Genomic DNA, 24,382 nt, shown 5'->3' with positions numbered 1-24,382 from the left:
TTTAATGAATATGTGACTGACTAGGTCCTATTATGAATTCCATGTTATGAATTTGGTTCAGAGTACCAAATTGGTTAAAATATGGGAGGATGTCTTTTGTCCTCAAAGATAGCATTTATATTCTGCATTACCCTTGAGATCCTTCTTCGACACACAAATAACAATGCATCTCAGAAAAACATGGAAGAATTTTATAGATAAAATGAGGCTAAAACTTTAGATGTACTCCACAGTCATCTTGAGACAATAAAAATACAACACCTATTTTTTTAAAAATTATCTGTAGCCGTTGACCTGTTATCCAGTGCTTTGTACTTGAAGACACTTCATGCAGAAACAGGGAATATCTTTTTGATCTCCTAGTGGGCTGCAGGATTTAAAAGTGGAAGGCCCAAACCTAGGTAAGCACCATACGAATGATGAAGAAAATATCTAATAAAAAAAATAAATTCATTTGAAACTTCAAAATTGTCTCCTAGAAGTCTACACTGTCTGTCAGAGGGAGAGAAAGAGACGGAAAGACAGACACAGAGGAAGGGAGAGGAGAAGAAAAGAGAGGAAGAAGGAGAAAGGAAAGGAGAAGTAGGAGGGAGGGGAGAGAGAAAGAAAGATAACAAAAAGAGAGGAAGATAAGATAAGAGGCAAAAAGGGAGGAATGAGGAGAGAAATGAAGGAGAGGAGAAGGAGAGAGGGAGGGAGAGAGAGGGAGAACCCGAGCCAAGTATGCCTTTGAAGGGGATGGAGAGCTTTATTTTTGCTTTTCTTTTGTTTTCTGCTTCAAAAACTTCTCTCAAAAAGTAGAGATTCATTTTTATACTTAAGAACCCAGGCAGATACAGTTTGTCAAGGACAAACACTGTTCTCTGGGCAATTTCAGGACAATTTGAATTTAAGATAATTTGGATAATATGTGTTTCTCTGAAATCCGGTGTACTCATTTGAACTAATGAGTGCCCATTGGATTCTTGTTCACATGTCAAAGGAACTGGCACTTTAGCCTCAACAACAAACTTAAAAGAAAAAAAAAAAACGCAACTTGTCCTTAATGTGGGCTTAGACTAATTACTAAGGAACCATTCAGCAATAATAGCCTCGAACAGTTAAATAGCTCATGAAACTTCAATTAATTAAGGAACTGCTGACTCTAAGAACCATGACATTTGTCAAGAATGAGGGAGGCAATCTAAGTGTGGATGTCAATTTCAGAGTAAAGCATTAGTGACTTCACACACACACACACACACACACACACACACACACACACACACACACACACGCGCGCGCACACGCACACATGCACACACATATACAAATGTTGGGCTGCAGAGATGGCCCCACAGTGGAGGGAGCTTGCTGCTATTGCAGAGGACCTGGATTTGGTTCCCAACATCCTCATGACTGCTGACATCCAACTATAACTCCAGTTCCGGAGGCTCTGTCACCCTTTTCCCATACAGGGCCACCACACAGGGTAAGGACACTCTTTTTTGTACCCCTGGAAGTAATGGGAGCCTGACTGACAGATTTCCTTTTTCCATTTCTGCAACTGGAGGACTTATCTTTTTTGTGCAGATGAAACATTGCTTTTCTATTAGAATTATGTATTATTTTAATTAATTAATATTATTAATTTTATTATGTATAGGTTTCTACATAATGTATGCATGTACACCAGAAGAGGGCACCAGACCCATTATAGATGGTTATGATCATGTGGTTGCTGGCGATTGAACTCAGGACCTCTGGGGGAACAGTCAGTGCTTTTAACCGCTGAGCACCCAAAGTTAAACTATTTTCTTTTTTGCTTTTTTTAATTAGATATTTTTTTTCATTTACATTTCACATGCTATCCCCAAAGCCCCCTATACCCTCCCCCCCCCACCCTGCTCCCCAATCCACCCACTCCTGCTTCCTGGCCCTGGCATTTCCCTGTACTGGGGCTTATGATCTTCACAATACCAAGGGTCTCTCTTCCCATTGAGGGCCGACTAGGCCATCCTCTGCTACATATGCAACTAGAGACACAGCTCTGGAGGGTACTGGTTAGTTCATATCGTTGTTCCTCCTTTTGCTCCACTTTCCCTCACCATTTTCTGTGGCATTCTATGTGTTTCTGTGTATCTGGAGTGATAGCTGAAACAGGTTTCCTTTCACACTTTGCACATGCCTTCCTTCCACAAATGATTTGCTCAGCTACAGAAACAGCACAGCCACAAAACCAAGTTCACTTTTCTTAACGGCAGTATAATATCCTACTGTGTAAACGTACCACTTTTTAAAAAATTATTATCCATTCATCAGTTGATGGGAATCTAGGCTGTTTCCATTTCCTGGTAGTCGAGGACACAGCAACATAGAAACTAATTTGTCTCACGGAGATTCTCAATAAAATACTTGCAAACTGGGCTGCATATGTTTCATATGCTTGGAATTTGGTAACTGAGGCATCATACTGCCTTACTTTTTTGTGTTTCCTGTGTTTCTCTGCTGTGGTGTGCACATCTGTTGTAATGATATCTCCTCTGACTTTGCCATCCTTGTAAGCAGCCCTCCCTTGATCACTCAGGCTCAGTCCTACTCCGAGGGGAGAAAGTTAAACACTGCACTAGCAGCCATGCCAAAGCATGCAAAACAGAGGCAGACACTCATAATTGATTACTGCCTGCTCTGTTATCACCAGTGACCACAGAAGAGAAATGGGAAAACTAATGTGAACCAAAGGCTGGAGAGATGACTTGGTGGCTAAGAGAACTGGTTGCTCTTCCAGTGGACCAGAGTTTGGACTCTAGCATCCATATGAAGTGCTCACAGCTGTCTATTACCTCAACTTAAGTGGATTTGACTCCCTGGTCCATATTCCTTGGGTACCTGCACATGTATGTTCACATACACACAGAGACACATAATTTACAAAATATAGTAAGTCTTTGAAAATTTTGTAAAATAAGGTATAAAGTTAAAAATTAGTTAGAGCAAAAATAATAGGAAACGAGATAAGGATGTGATGGGGGAATGAAAGATGGGTGTAGTAACACTAGATCTTTAGACTGGAGACCCAATTCACTAAGATTCCAGTAGCTGTCATTTTGTTAATCATACTCTGGCTGATCTGTGTGATTTTTTTTTTTTACAAATTTTTTTAAAAAAATCAAAATCAATTTATTGTAATATAGACAATAATGTTGTAAATGTGAGATCAAACAATTTGCAAAGCCTGTAATAAACAATGAAAAGAAGTAATTCTCCCATCATTATTAAGTACTTTAAAAGTGAAATCTATCAAAAGAAACAAATGGAATCTATAAAGATGATCCAAGTGTTAAGAGCACTTAAGGCTTGAATTATTCCTGTTGCTGTGACAGAACACTATGACCAAAGCACCTTAAGGAATAGAGTTTATTATGGTTCCAGAGTGATAATCATCCATCGTGGTGAGAAGGAAGACAGGAGGCAGCAGGAGCTGAGAGCTAAAATCTTGCTCAAGCATGAAGCAGTAAGAGTGCGCTGGGAACACTTGTTTCTTTAAACTCTCATAGCTTGCTCCAGTGACATGCTTCTTTCTTCAAGGCTACACCTCCTAAAGCTCCTAAAGAGGTCCACTAACCAATGTAAAGCTACTCAATATTGTGGACACATCTCATTGAAACTACCACACTGCTATTACAGAAGACACCAGAGTTCAGTTCCCAGCACCCATATGAGGTAGTTCACAACCACTGCCTGTAACTACAACTCCTGGGCTTCCAATAGCACAATTGGAAGGAAATGGTGCTGGGAAAAATCTTGTCACAAAAATATGTAAATTAGCTAAAATCCTGAACAAAAACTAGTTTAAAATGAATAAAATGCATAAATATATTCTAAAAAAACATACAGTTCTTCAACTGACACATACAGGAATAAGACTGTAACACTAGATTTAACAATCTTTTCTTGGATGTATCACCAAAATTACAGGCTAAAAGAAAAATTGTTCATAGCAGCCTTGTTTATAATAGCCAGAAGCTGGAAAGAACCCAGATGCCCCTCAACAGAGGAATGGATACAGAAAATGTGGTACATTTACACAATGGAATACTACTCAGCTATTTAAAAAAATGAATTTATGAAATTCCTAGGCAAATGGATGGACCTGGAGGGTATCATCCTGAGTGAAGTAACCCAATCACAAAGGAACTCGCACAATATGTACTCACTGATAAGTGGATATTAGCCCAGAAACTTAGGATACCCAAGATATAAGATACAACTTGCCAAACGCATGAAATTCAAGAAGAACGAAGACCAAAGTGTGGACACTTTACCCTTTCTTAGAAATGGGAACAAAACACCAATGGAAGGAGTTACAGAGACAAAATTTGGAGCTGTGACGAAAGGATGGACCATCTAGTGATTGCCATATGCAGGGATCCATCCCATAATCAGCTTCCAAATGCTGACACCATTGCATACACTAACAAGATTTTGCTGAAAGCACCCAGATATAGCTCTCTCTTGTGAGACTATGCCGGGGCCTAGCAAACACAGAAGTGGATGATCACAGTCAGCTATTGAATGAACCACAGGGCCCCCAATGGAGGAGCTAGAGAAATTACCCAAGGAGCTAAAGGGAACTGCAACCCTATAGGTAGAACAACAATATGAACTAACCAGTACCCGGGAGCTCTTGTCTTTAGCTGCATATGTATCAAAAGATGGCCTAGTCGGCCATCACTGCAAAGAGAGGCCTATTGGACTTGCAAACTTTGTATGCCCCAGTACAGGGGAACGCCAGGGCCAAAAAGGGGGAGTGGGTGGGTAGGGGATTGGGGGGGTGGGTATGGGGGACCTTTGGGATAGCATTGAAAATGTAAACGAGGAAAATTCCTAATAAATAAATAAATAAATAAAAAAGAAAAGAAAAAAGTAGGTAAGTTGGCCTTCATCAAAGTAAAAACAATTGTACATCAGCATAGTAAAAAAATATATTAGTACATCACAAATCTGATAGAACTCCAACTTAACAACAAAAGTCAAAATATTTTAACAAATATTTCTCTAAAGAAGATATACAAATGAGCTTTAAGCATATAAATGTATTTAAATATGACTAATCTTTAAGGAAATGCAAATAAAAACACAAGGAGTAAACTATAGTACACTATATATAATATGTAAAATATATAATACATTATACTATAGATAGAATATATTATAATATAGTATACTATATATAATATATAAAATATATAATATATTATAGTATATTTTATGATTTTGTAATTCCACATCTTAATATATACACAAAAGAATTAAAAACAAAGTCAGACTACTTATACCAGAAGACCCCGAGCCACTGGGGATAGTATAACATCTGGAACCTGGTCAAGGATAAGCTGGGGGATTTTTATATCCTTGATTGCCAGAAGAAATAATTCATCCAAAACTGGCATCATGACACTCTGAAAGAGGTTGGTGACTATGTATTGAATTTCTTCTCCAGAGTAAGAGTCACAAGTGCATGAATTACAAGTTCCTATAAACCACAGATTTCTCCCACATTTAAGACAGACTTTCTCTGGTGATTAGCATATTGTTTGTGTTCACTGGTGGCTTGCCTTGTGCTTGTGGAATCTGGCTGCCCTCTCTTATTAACAAGATATTGGAAATTGTATTTTTTTCCCCTTTCACTGCCTCTTTCATTCTTTTGCTGTTCATATTTCCTGCCACTTTATTACTTCCCAGAGTTTTACCTCCCTTTCTCCCTACAGCATTTTGTCTTTGATGTACCGACCCACTCCCCCCTTACTCACAGAAGGCGCTCAAAAGCTACTGGAATTCTACCCATTTTATTCTGTTCCACTACTTGTTTTTCTTGATTATTGAGAGTATTTATTGAAAAGGCAAGTCCTTTTTCTTTTTTTTTTTCTGTATTCTTCTCTCATATATTGCATACTGAGTGAATTTACCTCTCCCTCCACTCATATCAGTCCCTCCCTCACTGGGACTCCCCAGCTCCCCAGCTCCACTCCTTCCTTGGTTCTCTTTAGAAAAGAGCAAGACTCCCAGCGGTATCAACCAAACACAGCTTAACAATTTACAATAAGACTAGGCACATACTTTTATATCAAGGCTGGACAAGGCAACCTCGTGGAAGAAAAAGGGTTCCAAAAGCAGGTGTAAGACTCAGAGACAGGGACTGGAGAGAGAGCTTAGCAGTTAGGAGCACTGACTGCTCTTCCAGAGGTCCTAAGTTCAATTCCCGGCTACCACATGGTGGCTCACAACCATCTATACAGGATCTGATGCCCTCTTCTGGTGTGTCTGAAGAGAGTGATAGTGTGTTCACATATATAAAATAGATAAATAATTTTTATTTAAAGAGTCAGAGACAGCCCCACTTTCCTTGTTAGAAGCCCCACAAGAACACCAAGCTACACAACAATAACATATATGCAGAGGTCCTAGGTCAAACCTATTCAAGCTTCTTGGTTGTCAGTTCAGTATTTGTGAGCCCTATGAGCCCTTATTAGTTGATATTTTGGGGCTGTGTTCTTGTGATTTCCTTGACTCTTCTGGCTCCTAAAATCTTTCCTGTTCCTCTTCCTCAGAATTCCCTGGGCCTGTCCTACTACTTTAATTCACTGTTATGATGCGTGCATGTGTGACCCTTGAAGACATGACACTAATTTTAAAAGTCAACCAGACTTCGTGGCAGAGATTTAATACCTGCACCCAGAAGGCAGATCTCTGAGTTAAAGGCCACCTGGATCTACATATCAAGTTCTAGGACAGCCAGGGCTGTAGAATCCCTGTGTCAAAATAAAATACAATAAGTAAGTCCAAAATACAGCTATAATTTTATATTATTCTGCTTATTTGAAGTAACCAGAATAGTCAAATTTATAATGACAGGAAATAGAACTGTGATTAGTTGGGTCTTGAAGGAGGAGAGAGGAAGGATGATTGCTTAGTATTCTGTTTCATTTTGCAGTGGCGAAACTATTCCAGAAACAGACATGGGTGTGTTTGATAACAATGTGTCCTTAATAACAGTAAGTGATAAACTCAAATGGTGAAAATGGTAAATTTTATATTACTTATACTTTACCAATTTAAAAATCAATGTGTAGATAAATAAATGGAGATTTCCCAATATACCCAATATCTAGGTAACTACAAATATTCATTGCTTAGCCAAAGCCAAACTCATTAAAGTAACTATTCTAGTGAGTCAAAAATTGTGGAGGACTCTACATCATTAAACAACTATGAAGATATCTTAGAATATACTAAAGATATTCCAATGAATGAAGTGATAGAGTGCTGAGACAAATTAATTTAATGGCTTTAATTATTCCTTGAAATGTTATACATTGCATTTTGAGCATATCTGTTATTGCCTCCCTCCAAGTCCCTCTAGTCCTCTCAATCTCACCTCCCTGCTAACCTTTTGTCCACTATTATTATTTTTCTTCTTGAAACTCCTGAGTACAATTGCTGCTGACTACATAGGCATGGGTGTGGGGTTAACCACTGAGAAGTGGACAACCTATCAGCATGATTCATGTTACTATATGAAAGTAGCCCTCCCTCCCTAATTCATGTTAGAATTTTGACAGGCTTGATCTTGTCAAAGCCCTGTGCATGTAATCACAGCTGCTGTGAATTCATGAGGGCTATATTGATTCCATGTTCAGAAGTCAGAGTTTCACTGCTCTCCTCATCTGCCAGCTTCTACAGCTCCTTATTCTTCTGTGATGATTCCTGAGCCTTGGAGAGGAGATGTTAACATAGATGATTCATCCACAGCTAATCACATGTGGTAACTTTTTCTTGGACCTTGGACAAGTAATTTTTGAATTAACCATAACATTTTACAAAGATGGGCTTCTCTAACCAAAATTGAAAGCAACACAAATATATTTATAAGGTCATTTGACACCAAGATTCCTTAATATAACTATACCAGTAACTTTGCCCCAGTGTCTCTGGACTCCTCAATCAAAAGCTTTGGATCAGGTTTACAGTGCATGCAATCCCTCCCGTAGAGCAGGCCATGTATCCAATCAGAAAGCAGCTAGTTAACACCATAACTACCATGCCACTAATATACCAGCAGGAACATCTTGCCAGGCAGATTATTTTTGTAGAGTATATGATCAGTGTTGTAGAATGCTGGGTAAGACTGTATGCCTTTGTTATACAGAATCCTGCATAGCATCTTCTGATAATATGTAAGCTAGCCAAGAGGGAGAGTTTCCTGGTCAGTCAAAGTTTATCTCTCTCTCTCTCTTGCATCTAAAATGAGTAGTATTTTCGGTACTTAGTTCATACCATCTAGTTGTAGAGAGCTACTAAGAGCAATGGCAATATCGTGTGTGTGTGTTTACAAACATTTGGAGTTCTGTAATGTTTTTTCATATAAACCTTAGTTTTGGGTAACCTACCCTCGTCCCCTGATATCCCCTATTTCCCTATTCTCATCCCCATTTACAACTTTAATTCAGAGCCTTTTCCCACTGTTCTTTCATGTCACCTGTATATTAATTATATATTTTACTTGAGCTGCATGATTGTTGGTTTCACTATATACTTTTCATATACCCTTTATTTTGGTTATGCCTTCCCCAACTCCCTCATTTATCCATCCCTTATCCCTTTCCAAGTTTAACTCTTTCCCCTCCCAACACTGTCTTTTTCTATTTTTATTTTGCCTTTCTTTACCATCCTTAATCCCTTACTTAAATCGTCTGTTCCAATGTTCCTTTTCCAATTATCTAACTTTAACATATATTACAAATTAAGCATATAACTATCCAGAGACTACCCCACCCGGGGATCCATCCCATAATCAGCCACCAAACCCAGACACTATTGCATATGTCAGAGAGATTTTTCTGAAGGGACCCTGTTATAGCTGTCTCTTGTGAGGCTAGGCCAGTGCCTGGCAAATACAGAAGTGGATGCTCACAGTCATCTATTGGATGGAACACAGGGCACCCAATGGAGGAGCTAGAGAAAGTACCCAAGGAGCTAAAGGGGTCTGCAACCCTATAGGTGGAACAACAATATGAACTAACCAGTACCCCCAGAGCTTGTGTCTCTAGCTGCATATGTAGCAGAAGATGGCCTAGTCGGCCATCACTGGGAAGAGAGACCCCTTGGTATTGCAAACTTTATATGCCCCAGTACAGGGGAATGCCAGGGCCAAGAAGTGGGAGTGGGTGGGTAGGGGAGCAGGGTGGGGGGAGGGTATAGGGAACTTTTGGGATAGCATTTGAAATGTATATAAAGAAAATATCTAATAAAAAAACAAATTAAGCCTATAAAATGAAAGCACAATTGCTAAGATTCACATTCAAGAAAGGCCACATGGTGTTTTTATTTTTAACGTTAAATGATCTCCAGAATATTTTTTTCCAGTTTAACTTGTAAGAGCTAAAGTCAACCTATAAGCCTCACCAGCCCAAGAACTAGGTAACGTCCTGGAATACTGGGAGTTGTAGCTCTTGGAAAATAGCAACGTCACATTGTGGCTTTTGTGGTTTTCTCCTTAAAAAGCCCCTACAACATGTGAGTTTCTGCCTACCTTCACCATTCATGCAGAGATTGTGCCTGGCTTTAGTTTGAGCAGGTCTTATCATGCTGTTACAGCCACTGTGAGCTCTTGTTTGTGCTCCCAGATAAGCATTAGGGAAACTAGGAATGTTAAACATGCAGGGTTGTCTCTTTAAAACATGGTTTTCCAACAAGAATGCTGGGAATGAGAGTTGTTAATAGCCTATGTGATCTGTACACACTATCTCTATGGCCAGGACTCTCCAAGGGTCACACAAGCAGGACTGGAGGTAGTTAGCAATCTAGATGACCTCGGTGCTAGCTGCATGACTTGGGCCTCCTCAAACTTCCCACAACCAGAACTGGAAGTGACTAAACAAAGCAAGGTTGTTTTCTACACAAAAGCCTGGGAGTGGGGGTTGCTAACAGCCTGGGTTATCCTGGCACTATCTGTATGACCAGGGGCTCTCCCAGGCTCACCCAAGCAGGACCGGAGATGGATAATAATCTAGGTGACCTCTGTGCTATCTGTTTGGATGAGACTACACCTGATCCCCCACCCCTACCCCCAGGCTCTTAAGATAGCACAGGTAGCCTATCTCTAGACCTCATCTTCATGGAGGAAGTGACAGGTAATTTGGGAAGAATTTGGATGTAATTATGCCTCCTTGTGCACCAGGGATTCTGTTACACTAAGAAACTTTCCCCCAAATTGTATTGTACGTAAATATGCCTAAAATAAACTGCCCAATATCAGACTTGAGACTTTTGAGCCAACACTGGTGACTGCGTTGTGTTTGAACCAGATTTCCTTCTTACTTAATGTGGACTGTTAGATACTCTGGTGGCTGTGGCATTTGCAGAGACTCCCCACAAGTTCTTATGTTCTTCTGATTCTTACAGTCTTTCAGCCCACTTCTACAATGATCCCTGACCCTTAAGAGGAGAAGTTGTGATAGAAATGTACTCTTTAGAACCAAGCACTCACAATAACTTATTCTCTGCACGTTGACCAGATGTAAGATATCTGTGTTAGTCATCATCTCAGTATCTGTTTTTGTTCAGAGTTGTTTTGACTATCTTTGGTCCTCTGTGTTTACATATAAATTTTAATATTTATTTTTCTGTAGCTGTAAAAATTGGCCCAGGAACATTTATTGAGATTGCATTGAATTTGTAGATTTTTATATGGATGTCCATTTTTATAATATTGATTCCTTTGATCCATGAACATGAGCGGTCTTTCTAGTTTTTTGTGTCTTCCCAAATGTTTCAGTATCTTAAATGTTTCATTGTAGATGCTTCTCATTTACTTGGCTAAATTTATTTCTAAGTATTTTATTTCAGGGGAGGATATTGTGAATGGGATTGTTTTCTAGATTTATTTTTTCAGTCTGTTTGTCATTTGTATATAAAAGGTTCTCTCTCTCTCTCTCTCTCTCTCCCTGTGTGTGTGTGTGTGTGTGTGTGTGTGTGTGTGTGTGTGTGTGTGTTAATCTTGTGTCCTGCTACTTTGCTGAATGTATTTATCAATTCTGAGAGTTTTTGGCATAGTCTTTAAGGTCTCTTATGAATACAATCATGTCATTTGCAAACAAGAATGCTTTGACTTCTCTTCTCCTTTATTTGATTTCTATCCCTTTTATTCTTGTCCCCTTTTTTTATTTCTCTAGTAAGACTTCAAGCACTATATTGAATAGGAGTGGAAAGAGAAGATATACTTATCTTGTTCTTGACCTTAGAGGGAATAAAATAATATAATTTTAAGTATTGTAGAACAAGCTATGGATTCAAATTCCAACAGTTGGGTGAAACCAAGTTTTGTGCCTTAATCCAGCAATTAATATTATGATTATTCTTATCACTGCAATTTACTCCAGAACCAAACATTGTATAGGGAAAGAAAGATGTAGGATCCTCAACAGCTATAGTCAGGAAAGCCAATTTTGGCTTCACATGGATAACCAAAGCAAAAATCTCATTTCTGTGAGCTGAAGAGAATTCCTTGCTCCTATAATATCCCTAAAAGCTTAAGCAAAATTTGTGGATGCATAGCCCTGTCCTAGAACTCACTATACAGAACAAGGTAACCTTAAACTCAGAGAGATCAGCCTTACCCTGCCTCCTGAGTCCGGGGATTAGTGTGTGCTGCCACACACAGAAAAAAATAAGACCATGAAGGTAAGATTAAGACCAAATATAATCCATTGTTAAAACAAATAAGCACAAGCCGGGCAGTGGTGGCACACGCCTTTGATCCCAGAACTCTGGAGGCAGAGGCAGGTGGATTTCTGAGTTCGAGGCCAGGCTGGTCTACAGAGTGAGTTCCAGGACAGCCAGGGCTATACAGGGAAACCCTGTCTCGAAAAACAAAAAAACAAATAAACAAAAACAACAACAAATAAGCACAGGCCATGTGTTTCTCCTTTAGTTGCTTACTTTTTATCAACCACTATGCAAGAAGCTAAGCTGCAGGCTTTAAAAATATTGATGAAAATATCTGAATACAGTGTAGAAGACTGAAAATTAAAATACAGTATGCAGAATATCACAGTAGTGGTGAACTCTGGCTACCAGGAAAGCACAGAGAAGGATGATTTAAGAAAGGAAGACACTAGGAAAGGGGATAGCATTTGAAATGTAAATGAAGAAAACATCTAATTTTAAAAAAGGAAAGAAAGGAAGGAAGACAAATCAAGAAGGAAGAAGGATAAAGCTACCAGTAGAGGGAGCAAGCAGCAAGTGGAAAAGGATCAGCACTGCAAAGCCAGCCATACTGGGGAACTTCTGAGGGTGGTTTTAGGAAGTAATTTTAAAAAGAAAACAAACGTTATAGTGAAAAACTCTTTCTCCAAGTGACATACTTGGGAATTGACCTTGAAGAAAAACTTCTATTGAATTTTGAGCAGGGTAATGACAAGACCAGTTATTCAACTTTAAAAGAAAAGCAGAGCAGAAGAATAAAGCTGGAAGAAACAAGGCAGGTCGACTTGTGTTAGAAAATTCCACCTATAGGGTTGCAGACCCCTTTAGCTCCTTGGGTATTTTCTCTAGCTCCTCCATTGGGGGCCCTGTGTTCCATCCTATAGCTGACTGTGAGCATCCACTTCTGTGTTTGCTAGGCCCCGGCATAGTCTCACAAGAGACAGCTACATCTGGGTCCTTTCGATAAAATCTTGCTGGCATATGCAATATGAACTAGCCAGTACCCTTAGAGCTCATATCTCTAGCTGCATATGTAGCAGAAGATGGCCTAGTCAGCCATCATTGGGAAGAGAGGCCCCTAGGTCTTTCAAACTTTATATGCCCCGGTACAGGGGAACGCCAGGGCCAAGAAGTGGGAGTGGGTGGGTAGGAGAACAGGGCAGGGGGAGGGTATAAGGAACTTTCCAGATAGCATTTGAAATGTAAATAAAGAAAATATCTAATTTAAAAAAAAGAAAATTCCTGTAAAGACATAGGAAGAGATGGTTAGTCAATTGGATGAGGCTTACAATGAGAACGCTGAGGTAGAAGAGGACTGAGGAAACAGAAGAACTAGTGAGCTGGAATCCGAAAGGACTGGCTATTGCCTACAAGGAGGATGATGAAGGCTAAAATGACTTGCAGTTCAACTTTAGATGATGGGATGTAGAACCAAATGTAGAACACAAAAAAAAAAAGTTTTAAAAAGCTCAGCACAGTGTGAGAACAATGGCAAATTGAATCTTGAATAGGATTAGAACTTTGAGATACAGAGATGAAGAAAGAAACAAAATGGAAATTGAGATTTTTGAATAATCTACATGCTGGAAAGCATTGTGTTGTAAACTAAACCAGAATAAGGGATATCTTGTAGAACAAAAAATTATTCTTGTTTTTAAATCTAAACCAATTAGTATTTTCACAAAATAGGGCTGCACTGCAGAACACTATATATAGGGATTATCATATATATATTATACTTGGGATAAAGTATGAAAAAGGCCTTTGCTCAAAATGACATAAAAATTAAAAGTTACAAAGAAGTAAGTTTTGCCTAAATAAAAATTTAGAGTACCTTATATTATATGTGTGTGCATAAAATGTCACAATGAAAGTCATTATTATGCATAATTTGTATATATTTATAAAAACTTAATGAAAATGTTTCTTTAGGGGCATGGAGGATGGCTCAGTAGTTAACAACACTTACTGCTTTTGTAGGAGATCCAGATTCAATTCCCAGCACCCACATGATGGCTCACAACTGTCTATAACTCTAGTTTGAGAAAATCCAGTGCCCACGTCTGGTCTCCACAAGTTCATGTATATATACCCCAACCCAAACACATAAAATAAAATAAAATAAAATAAATATTAAAATACCTTCATTGGTAGCAATGGCCTTGGTACAGTGTGTAGTGGGTTTGCCAAGGCTTCCTCAGCCCCTGGCATGGCTGTGGGCCTTGCCCAGTTCTACTAGGTATATGTCTATAAGGGGCACCTGTGGCTGAGGCCCTCAGGCTCTTGGCCCAGGGTAGAAAAAAAAGAATGAGCAAGGGGGAATACTAAGGAGGAGAAGTTTCAATTAACAAATCAGGGACAGATTTAACTGGAATTTTCAAAAGGGGAAAGGGAAACTCAAATGACTGAGAAGAATTAAAAAGAAATATTCAATACCTTTAGTCATCAGAGAAATGCAAATCAAAACTATTTGAGATTTCATCTTATACTCATCAGAATGGTCAAGACAAATGACAATGTAGGCTGATGAGGATGTGGGGTAAGACAAACATTCACTGCTGGTGAGAGTGCGAATGTGTACAGCCACTGTGGAAATCAGTGTGGCAGTTCCTCAGGAAACTGAGAATAGTTCTCCCTCAAGATCTAGCTATACCACACTCTTGGGCATATACCCAAAGGACTCTGCTCCATTATATTTGGCCAGTAATTAAATTATTGGCTAAAGGGCCCCCAAACAACCCAGGGTATTTGTTACTGAATATATACCTATATAATTCGTTGAACACAGTGAAGTAGAGTTGGTGTCTGCCCAGAGCTCAACCCTACCAATTAGAGTTCATGATATTGGTCTGTACTCTGTATATTATCACAGAAGAAAGGTAAATACCAGCCTACCCACTGCTTTGTACAGCAATGACCTGCTTGAAAGATATGCTGCTGCAATGGTGGCATGAAAAAATATGGTAGTAAGCAGCCATTATCTGATTGGAATCGGAAAAAAAAGACCTCATCTCTGATACTTCCTGGGTGGCCAAGAATTTGAGAGTAGCTACACCATGGACCTAGGGGAAAACCAAATATTACTGTTCAGTTATGAGAACATAATAACAATAAAAGAAAGGTATTCTGCTATACTCATAAATCAGTGTCTTGTTCAGAAAAGCTTCTTCCTGCAGTGTATGGTAACTAATACTGAGACTCACAACTGGTCAGTGTGTGGGAAACCTTGGAAGACTAAGTCCTAAATGGGTTGTCTCCACCAAATTCCTCCCCTCAGGATTCAGGGAAATCTGCTGAAGAGAAGGTGGAAAGATTTTAAGAGCTATTGGGTGGGAGAACAGGACTGAAGCCCTGAGGGCCAACAGAAAGACTGGAAACAGGCAACCTCAGGAGGTGGGAGGTGGGGGACCCTCTAGAATGTAACAGAGACATGGGAGGTGAGAGACTCTCAGGACTCAAAGGGAGGGACCTTAGATGAAATACCCCACAGTGAGGAGAGGGAGCATATTTAGCCCACCTCCAGTAGAAAGACAGGGCATCACGTGGAGAGGTGGGGTTGCCATCCCACAGTCAAAAACTCTGACCCAGAATTGTTCCTGTCTAAAAGCACTCCAGGGACAAAAAATGGAGAAGAATCTGAGGAAAAGGAGGTCCAGTGACCGGCCCAATGTGAGATGCAGCTTAAGGGGAGGCCCCAAGGCATGACACTATTATTGATGCTATGGTGTGCTCACAAACTGGGGTCTATCATGGCTGCCCTCCGAAAGACGCAACAAGCAGCTAAAAGAGTCAGATGCAGATATTTGCACCCAACCAATGGACAGAAGCTGCTGACACCAGTGGTTGAATTAGGGAAAGCTGGAAGAAGCTGAGGAGGAAAAGCGACCCTGTAGGAGGAGCAGCAGTCTCAATTAATCTGGACCCCTGAGATCTCTCATACACTGGACCACCAACCAGGAAGCATACACCAGCTGATATGAGGCCTCCAACACATACACAGCAGAGGACTGTCAGGTCAGAACTCAGTCAGAGAACATGCACCTAATCCTTAAGAGACTTGAGGCCTCAGAGAGTGAGGAGGTCTGATGGGACAGAGGTGGGGGTGGGGACACCCCTTGGGGATAGGGGAAGGAGGTATGGGATGTGGAACAGTCAGAGGGTGAACCTGGAGGGGCATAAAGTCAGGACTGTAAAGAAGATTAAAGAATAAATTAAAAAAGAAAAAAAGAGCTAGTGAGGTTGGAAGACACCAAGGAAACAAGGTCTTCTAGACACAGCAGAATTGGTGCATATATTAACTCAGAGACTGAGGCAGCATGCACAGGAGCTGTATGGGTGTGCACCAGATGGCATGCCAGTGCTAATAACTGTAGTAGACACATCCCTAACTCAGAAGTGATCTCGAATTGACAACACCTTGAAAAGGAAAAGTTAGTTTTCTCCAACAGTGGGTATACAAATCACACTTAAGGCCAGTGTGGGCTGCCTCATGCCTAGCAGTAGATGGCCCACACAAGATGAACTCACTGGTATTTTTAAGTTTTTGTCTCACAATATTTTTTCTGTTTTTTCTCCCTTACAAGTCTTTGCTTCTATATTATGGTTTCTGATTTTGTTTCTGTGGGTTTTCTGTGAGTGTAAATGTGTGTTCTCAGCATTTGTGTGTTTCCTGTACTTTTATGTCCCCATTTTTGTTGTTTGTTTTGTCCTATTCTGGTTTGATTGTTATTATTTCATCTTATTTTATTACTATTAATTTTTAGATTCTTATTTGTAGTCTAATGAAAGATAGAAATAAAGGTTATGATTTGGATGGATGGGGAAGTAGGAGAGATATGGAAGGAGTTTAAAGAAGGGAAACGATAACCAGAATATATTGTATGAAAAAGTCTATATTCAATAAAAAAATAAAAATACAAGTACCATCAAACTGAAGTCAACATACTGTGAGGATACATGTACATTCATGTTTATTTCTAGTCACAGTAGGTAAGACATAAACCAGTCTAGATTTCTATCAGTAGATCAACAGATAAAGAAAACTGATACATATACAGAGAAATTTTGCAACCATAAAGAAAAATGAAATGACATTTAAAAGAAAATGGATCAAACTAGAAATTGTTACACAAAATAATCCAGAAAGACAAATATTGTATGATTTCTCTCATACACAGAGTCTAAAGTGTGTGTGTGTGTGTGTGTGTGTGTGTGTGTGTATGTGTGTGTTGAGTGAGAGAGAGAGAACTTTAAGTAGAAAGTAGACTATGAGAGCAGAGGAAGAGATCTAAAAGGAGAAGGATAGGTGAAAGCAGAATGAATGGAAACCCGTGACATGAAAGTAGAATGGATGTCTACTGTGCAGAAGGGGATCAAAAAGAGCATGGAAGAGGGGAATTGAAGAGCAGCTGGGAAAGGAAATGCATAAGAAGAAAGCATGATGTGTAAGTACATGCTTTGATGAATAAGAATACCTTGCATGTTAACTTAAAATGAATAGAAACAGAAAAAGAAGACATAAATATATAGACCTGCTAAAATAGCTCACTTAATACTAAAAAGAAGGCTTCAGAACTGGTAGATTCACTCATGAGTTCCATTAAGCATTACAAATTACAAAGTCAACTTTCCAGATTTTGGAAAGGAATAAATTATTCCAACATCATTTTCACAGCCAGTATTATCTCAATATCAAATTCAGCCAATGTCACATGTAATCATGATTACACGTTAATCTCCCTAATGCATACACACACAGAGGCAAAAAACCTTCATGAAGTGCTAGTAAACTGAACTCATCACCAGATTAAGAGGATCATAAACCATCATCAAATAAGAATTGACACTTATATGCAAGTAGAGTATACCGTTTCCAAATCAACAAATGTGATTGTGATGGTTAATATTGATTGTGAACTTGACAGGATGTATGAGCATCCCAGACACAAGCCCCTGGGCATGACTGTGAGGAATTGTTTTTATTATGTTAATTGAGGTGGGAAGACCAACCCTAAAAGTGAATGGTACCATTCCCTGGCCCGGTTCCTAGACCCCAAGCCATAAAGGAACTGAATGTTCACAGTTGTTTCTGTTCCCTGCCTGTGAACCCAGAGTCTCATGCTAAAGCTGCATGCGATCCTTCCCATGATGGACTATAACCTCAAACTTGGAATCAAATCAAACTTTTCCTTCAGTGTCTTTGCCACAGTATTTCATCACAACAGTAGGAAAAGTAACTTACACAGTGACACTCCAAAATAACAAAACAATGGGCAGACAATAGACAATTATTTCTGTAGTGGCCACTTGACAATAGTCAGTATCATCTTGATAGAAATTCTCAATGAACAAGAATAAAATAGAAACACGTAAACATCAAAGTATAATATTAAAAGGCTACACTGAATATCATTTTAAATGGCAAAACACAAAATTAGCCTGTTCAATGACAAAGAGTAAGTACTCCATTTTACCACTTCCCTGTGAAATATATTGGGAAGAGACCTAGCCAGGCAAAGTAGGCTATAAAAATAACAAATAAACACCACCCTGAATCATCAGGGAAATGCAAATCCAAACAACCCTGAGATCACATCAACAACAACAACAACAACCTCACATTAGTCAGAATGGCTAAGATGAAAAATTCAGTTGACAGCAGATGCTGGCGAGGAGGTGGAGAAAGAGGAACACTTCTTCATTGCTGGTGGGATTGCAAGCTGGTACAACCACTCTGGAAGTCAGTTTGGTGGTTCTTCAGAAAATTGGAAATAGTACTACTGGAAGTAGTACTATTTGAAAATTGGAAATAGTACTACTGGAAGACCCAGCAATACCTCTCCTGGGCATATATCCAGAAGATGTTCCAACCTGTAATAAGGACACATGCTCCACTATGTTCATAGCAGCCTTATTTATAATAGTCAGAAGCTGGAAAGAATGCAAATGTCCCTCAACAGAGGAATGGATACAGAAAATGTGGTACATTTACACAATGGAGTACTACTCAGCTAATAAAAACAATGAATTTATGAAATTCTTAGGCAAATTGATGTATCTGGAGGATATCATCCTGAGTGAGGTAACCCAATCACAAAAGAACTCACTTGATATGCGCTCACTGATACGTGGATATTAGTCCAGAAACTTAGACTACCCAAGATACAATTTGCAAAACACATGAAACTCAAGAGGAAGAAGACCAAAGTGTGGATACTTTGTTTCTTCTTGCAATGGGGAACAAAATAACCATGGAAGGAGTTACAGAGACAAAGTTTGGAGCAGAGCCTGAAGGAATGACCATCCAGAGACTGCCCCATTTGGAGATCCATCCCATAAACAACCACCAAACCCAGACCCTAGGCAGATGCCAACAAGAGCCTGGTGACAGGAGCTTGATATAGCTGTCTCCTGTGAGGCTCTGCCAGTGCCTGGCAAATACAGAAGTGGATGCTCACAGTCATCAATTGGATAGAGCACAAAGTCCCCAATGAAGGAGCCAGAGAAAGTACCCAGGAAGCTGAAGGGGAGCTGAAGCCCCATAGGATGATCATCAATATGAACTAACCAGTACCCTCAGAGCTCCTTGGAACTATATCACCAATCAAAGAAAACACATAGTGGAACATAGTGGCTCTAGCTGTACATGTAGCACAGGATGGCCTAGTCAGTCAACAGTGGGAGGAGAGGCCCTTGGTTCTGTGAAGGCTCTATGCCCCAGTATATGGGAATGCCAGAACCAGGAATAGGAGTGGGTGTGTTGGGGATCAGGGGGAGGAGGGAGGGGATAGGGGATTTGCAGAGGGGAAACTAGGAAAGGGGATAACATTTGAAATGTAAATAGACAAAATATCTAAAAAATAAAAAATAAATAAACAGCACCCAAATTAAAAGGATGAAGAGAATGTATTTGTTAGCAGAGGACCTTATCTTTGTCAAAAATTGTAATGATTCTATAATAAAATAGCTAAAACAAAATGGCTGTCATCTCTTAGAGGCCTGCTATTTTCTGAAGAGGAACCAGATCTGAAGGGGCAGGGAGCTGGGCGGAGAGGAGGGAGGGGACCCTGTCCTTAGGGTGTATTATATGAGAGAGAAATCTACTTTCAATATTTAAAAAGGAAAACCAGTAAAGTCACTTAATTCAAAATCATTTGTTTCTAATGTGACAACCTAGATGACAATAATATTTTTAATATGAAACTATTGTGACTAAACTCGAACAAGGAGAAATGTGTATGTACTGAAAACCATCAAAACTTTGCTAATGAAACTAAACATACATAAGTGGAATAATGTACTCATGGAGTTGAGGATAAAGCACACACAGTTCTCAAAGCAATCTACAGACTTTACACTATCAGTCCCTATTAAAAATCCCTAAGAATTTATTCAGAAATATTTGAAAATACACCCAAAATACTTTCCAGAACAACAAAAGACCTGAAATATACAAAATAACTTGGAGAATGCTGAGGCATTGAGATGTCACACTTTCTGACATCAAAACATATAATAGGGATGTCCAGGAAAGGTGGCACACCAGACATAGTGACATAAGACATAGTGAAGAAAAACAGAGAGAAAGAACAGACTATTTCAAAGAGAAAAATAAAGAACATTAAAGACTCACACAAGAAACTATAGGGCATCTGAAAATTTCTGGGAAACAGAGAAGCAATGTAGAGAAAAATAAATCAAGTGAATTAGAGTTCCACCTAAATTTGGAGCCATGAGAAGGGGTGGAAAAAGACTCATCCATAAGGCAGGAATCTCTAGTGAGGCGACTACAACCCATGCACAAAACAACCCCAATTTTCTTACAAGCTTTAAGCTCAGTTTCAGGTTCAATGGGGACATTGCTATCTCTGTGGAGCAGTTCAGTATTGGAAGAGTCCATAATGCCACTCCCTGACTTGAAGAACTCTTAACAGAGCACTGTCCTGGGAAAGATTCTATTGCTTAAAGATGAGCTACCTAGGGGGCTAGAGAGATACTAAGCAGTTAAGAGTAACTGCGTTTGATTCTCAGCACTCTAAATTGTTTCTAACTCCAGTTCCAAGGGGTCTAACACTTTTTCTGGCCTATGTGGTACACAGGCATACATGCAGCAAGATACTGACACACATAAAATAGTAATAAGGGAAACATTTGAAAATGGAAATGGGATGGAAAGATGACTTTGATCCCCAAGTATGTACATGTACAAATGGAGCCTCAAGACTGAAGTTAAAAATTTACATCTTCCAACATGTTCTTTGAGGTAAGGTCTTAACCAAACCCAGAGCTCAATGATAGGGGCTAGTCTCTATAGCCAGCTTCCTTTGCCTTCTTCAACTGGAATTATGTATAGGCCAACCTCTCAAAATCCAGTCCTCTTATTTATGCAAGTACTTTAACCACCAAGCAATCTCCCTAGCCAGAAATCCATTATTTTTACACTATCTAAACATTCAATTAATACATACAATAAAATTCTAAGAATAAAAACTGCATTTTAGACTTAGATAGACAAGTGCAACACAACATAAAAAGAAAAGGAGAGAAAAGAAAAGAAAAAAAAAACAAACTACAGATACAGTAGTTAATTGGTCTTCAGTAAGCAAACCAGACATGTACAAAGGGAAAAGTTAGCAACAGCAACATTTTTATAATAACTAGATATTCACATGCAAAACTTTCAAGTTGAATCCTCATCTTGCATCATATGAAAAATCAGCTGAAAATGTATTAAAGACTTAAATATAGATTGTGAAAATCCTGGTGGGAAAAACCCAGGGAAAGAGCTGCATGACATTGGCCTTGATAATGAGTTAATGACTAGGACATCAAATACACAGCCAATAAAGACAGAAAATGAAAAAGCTCTGCATGTGAGAGAAAGGAAGAAAGAAAGAAAAAAGAAAGAAAGAGAGAGAGAAAAGAAAAGAAAGAGAAAGAGAAAGAGAAAGAAAAGAAAGAAAGAAAAGAAAAGAGAGAGAAAGAGAAAGAAAGAAAGAAAGAAAGAAAGAAAGAAAGAAAAACAGCAACTTCCAAATGAGAGAAAATATTAGCAAATACTGTATCTAATAGTGGGTTTGTAACCAAAATACACAAAGACATTCTACAACTCAAAAACAAAATAAACAGGGCTGGAGAGATGGTTTGGGAGTTAAGAGCACTTGTACTTACAGGGGAGCTGAGTTCCATTTTCAGCATCTCACAACCATCTGTTCTAGGGGATTTGATGCTTCTCCATGACTCCACAGGTGCCAGACATGCACACAGTGTACACTCGTACATGGAGGCATAAAACTCATACACAAAAATGATAAAATCAATAAATCTTTAAGAAGTTATGAAAATAAAATAAAATAAAATAAAAGGAACAGGAAAAAAGCAGGGAAAGAAGGAAGGGAGGGAGGGAGGGAGGGGAGGGAGGGAAGGAGGGAAGGAGGGAGGAACAAAGATGACAAAAATGACTTTCTTTAAATTTAAAAATGTATAGTGGACTGGAGAGAAGGCTCAATCAATGAATAAAGGTTCAATCTGAATTTGATCTCCAGAACTCACATTGTAGGAGAGGACTAAAATCTGCAAGTTTTGCTCTGATCTCCTTATGTACATGCACACCTACTTATATGAATATATAGGTAGAGAGAAAAATACACACACATAGATATAGATACAGATATAGATATATAGATTTAAATATAGATATATAGATATGATATAGATATGCATACATACAGAGATACACAGATAATTACATAGATACAAAGAGGATAGGGATAGATAGATAGATAGATAGATAGATAGATAGATAGATAGATAGATAGATAGATAGATAGATAAGATGATAGTATCTCATTTAGGGTTTTGTTGCTGTGAAGAGATACCATGACCACCGCTGTCTTATAAAAAAATTAATTAGGCATGACTTCCAGTTCAAAGGCTTAGGCCATTATGTAGGATGCATGGTGGCATGCAAGCAGGCATGGTGCTAGAGAGGTAGCTGAATTCTACATCTGGATCCTCTGGCAGTAGGAAGTGATCATGATACATTGGCTAAGCCTGAGCTTCCAAGACTTCAAAACCCACACCCTAACGGTGACACACTTTCTCCAACAAAGCTACACATACTCCAACAAGGCCATGCCTCCTAAAAGTCCCACTCTCTATGGACCTAAGGGAATGATTTCTATTCAGACCACCACAGATTATAGATGATTAATAAGATAGATAGATAGATAGATAGATAGATAGATAGATAGATAGATACATAGATAGATAGATACATAGATAGATACATAGATAGATACATAGATAGATAGATACATAGATAGATAGATACATAGATAGATACATAGATACATAGGTAAATAGGTAAATAGGTAAATAGATAGATACAGGGAGATAAATAGATAGACAGGGCATGCTAATCCAGCGGGAGCTTGGGGAATAATTACACCAGCTGGTACTCCTCTGCCAGCTGCCCTTCCAACCCCAGGGCTACCTGCAGCAAGTGGCACATGAGCAATAATAGTATCTTTAGAAGGTGGATCCTCCACAGTCATGGAAACCAAGATCTCCTCACCTAGCAAAATTAGACCCAAAACTTGGAGGTTTGGTTTTGTTTTTTCTTCTTCACACTCTAGCTATTTTTGCATTCTTCAGCTTGATCTTCCTGAACTCATCACAATCACAGAGGATCAAATTCATATGTTTGTCAAAAGCCTTGAAGGTGCCAATGAAAATCCATCCGTCTTGCAGGATACAGCTCATTGTACAGTCAATGGGCTGCAGCATCTTGCTCCTCTTACCCTCAGTCATGATTGCTGGTCCACCATAGCCATTCTCAACAGTAAAATCTCAAGATCCTTAATACTTGGGGGAGGACTGTAAATAAAGGTGTGCTGCAGGCTCTTAGACACAATGTAATCTTGACAGAAGTTTCACAAACAGTGGATGGGGCTCTCTTTCTTTGACTTCCACCACCTTGATGTTCTGGTACTGCTTTAACCACCTCTTGGTGTGTCAGCTAAGAATGCCTGTTTCAGTTCTGCCTGGAAATCCTGCACAGGAAGTTCCTGCTGCTGCTGAGAACATCATAGGGGAGAAATGACATTCCTGGTGGCTCAATATGACTGTCCTTCGAAACTTGACCTGGACTTCTACCTCAGAAGTGTTGTTCAATAGTTCTTCTCAGGTGTAAGCAATCCCTTGCTTGCTTCATCATGCAAATCACTCCTCAGAACCAAGTGACAGACATCACCAGCTCCCTCTCCTCTCTGCCCATATGAAAAGATTTTTATCACCACTAATTGCAAGGAAAATTAAAACAAAACAAAACAAAAAAAGAGGTATTCACTCACACCCATTCAAATGACTGTAAGTGGGGAGTAGAAAAGAATTTCTAAACAAAACCTTGAAGATCACTAATTACCAGCAGATGCTGCTGCGGCATTATTTATGTTGCAGGATCACGAATTATGTTTCTGTTTGTCAATCCCTAAATGTCAAATAGGAGCTAACCTTAACTCAAATGTCAGCTTTTTTATGTAATCAAAATACAATTACACAATTACTCCCCTCCCTCTACCCACTTTGTACTGGCTGGTTTTATATGTCAACTTGACACAGGCTGGGGTTATCACTG

At 39.1% G+C, this 24,382-nt stretch overlaps 1 pseudogene; it reads right to left on the bottom strand.

Moving 5' to 3' along the window:
* Positions 1–23,741: 23,741 nt before the first annotated feature.
* On the bottom strand, positions 23,742–23,959 carry Gm14882 (annotated as a pseudogene).
* Positions 23,960–24,382: the final 423 nt, after the last annotated feature.

This window comes from Mus musculus, chromosome X (genome assembly GCF_000001635.26).
Source record: "Mus musculus strain C57BL/6J chromosome X, GRCm38.p6 C57BL/6J".
NCBI lineage: Eukaryota > Metazoa > Chordata > Mammalia > Rodentia > Muridae > Mus > Mus musculus.
Note: the sequence above shows the minus strand (reverse complement) of the source record. Positions and strands in the feature narration are given on the sequence as shown.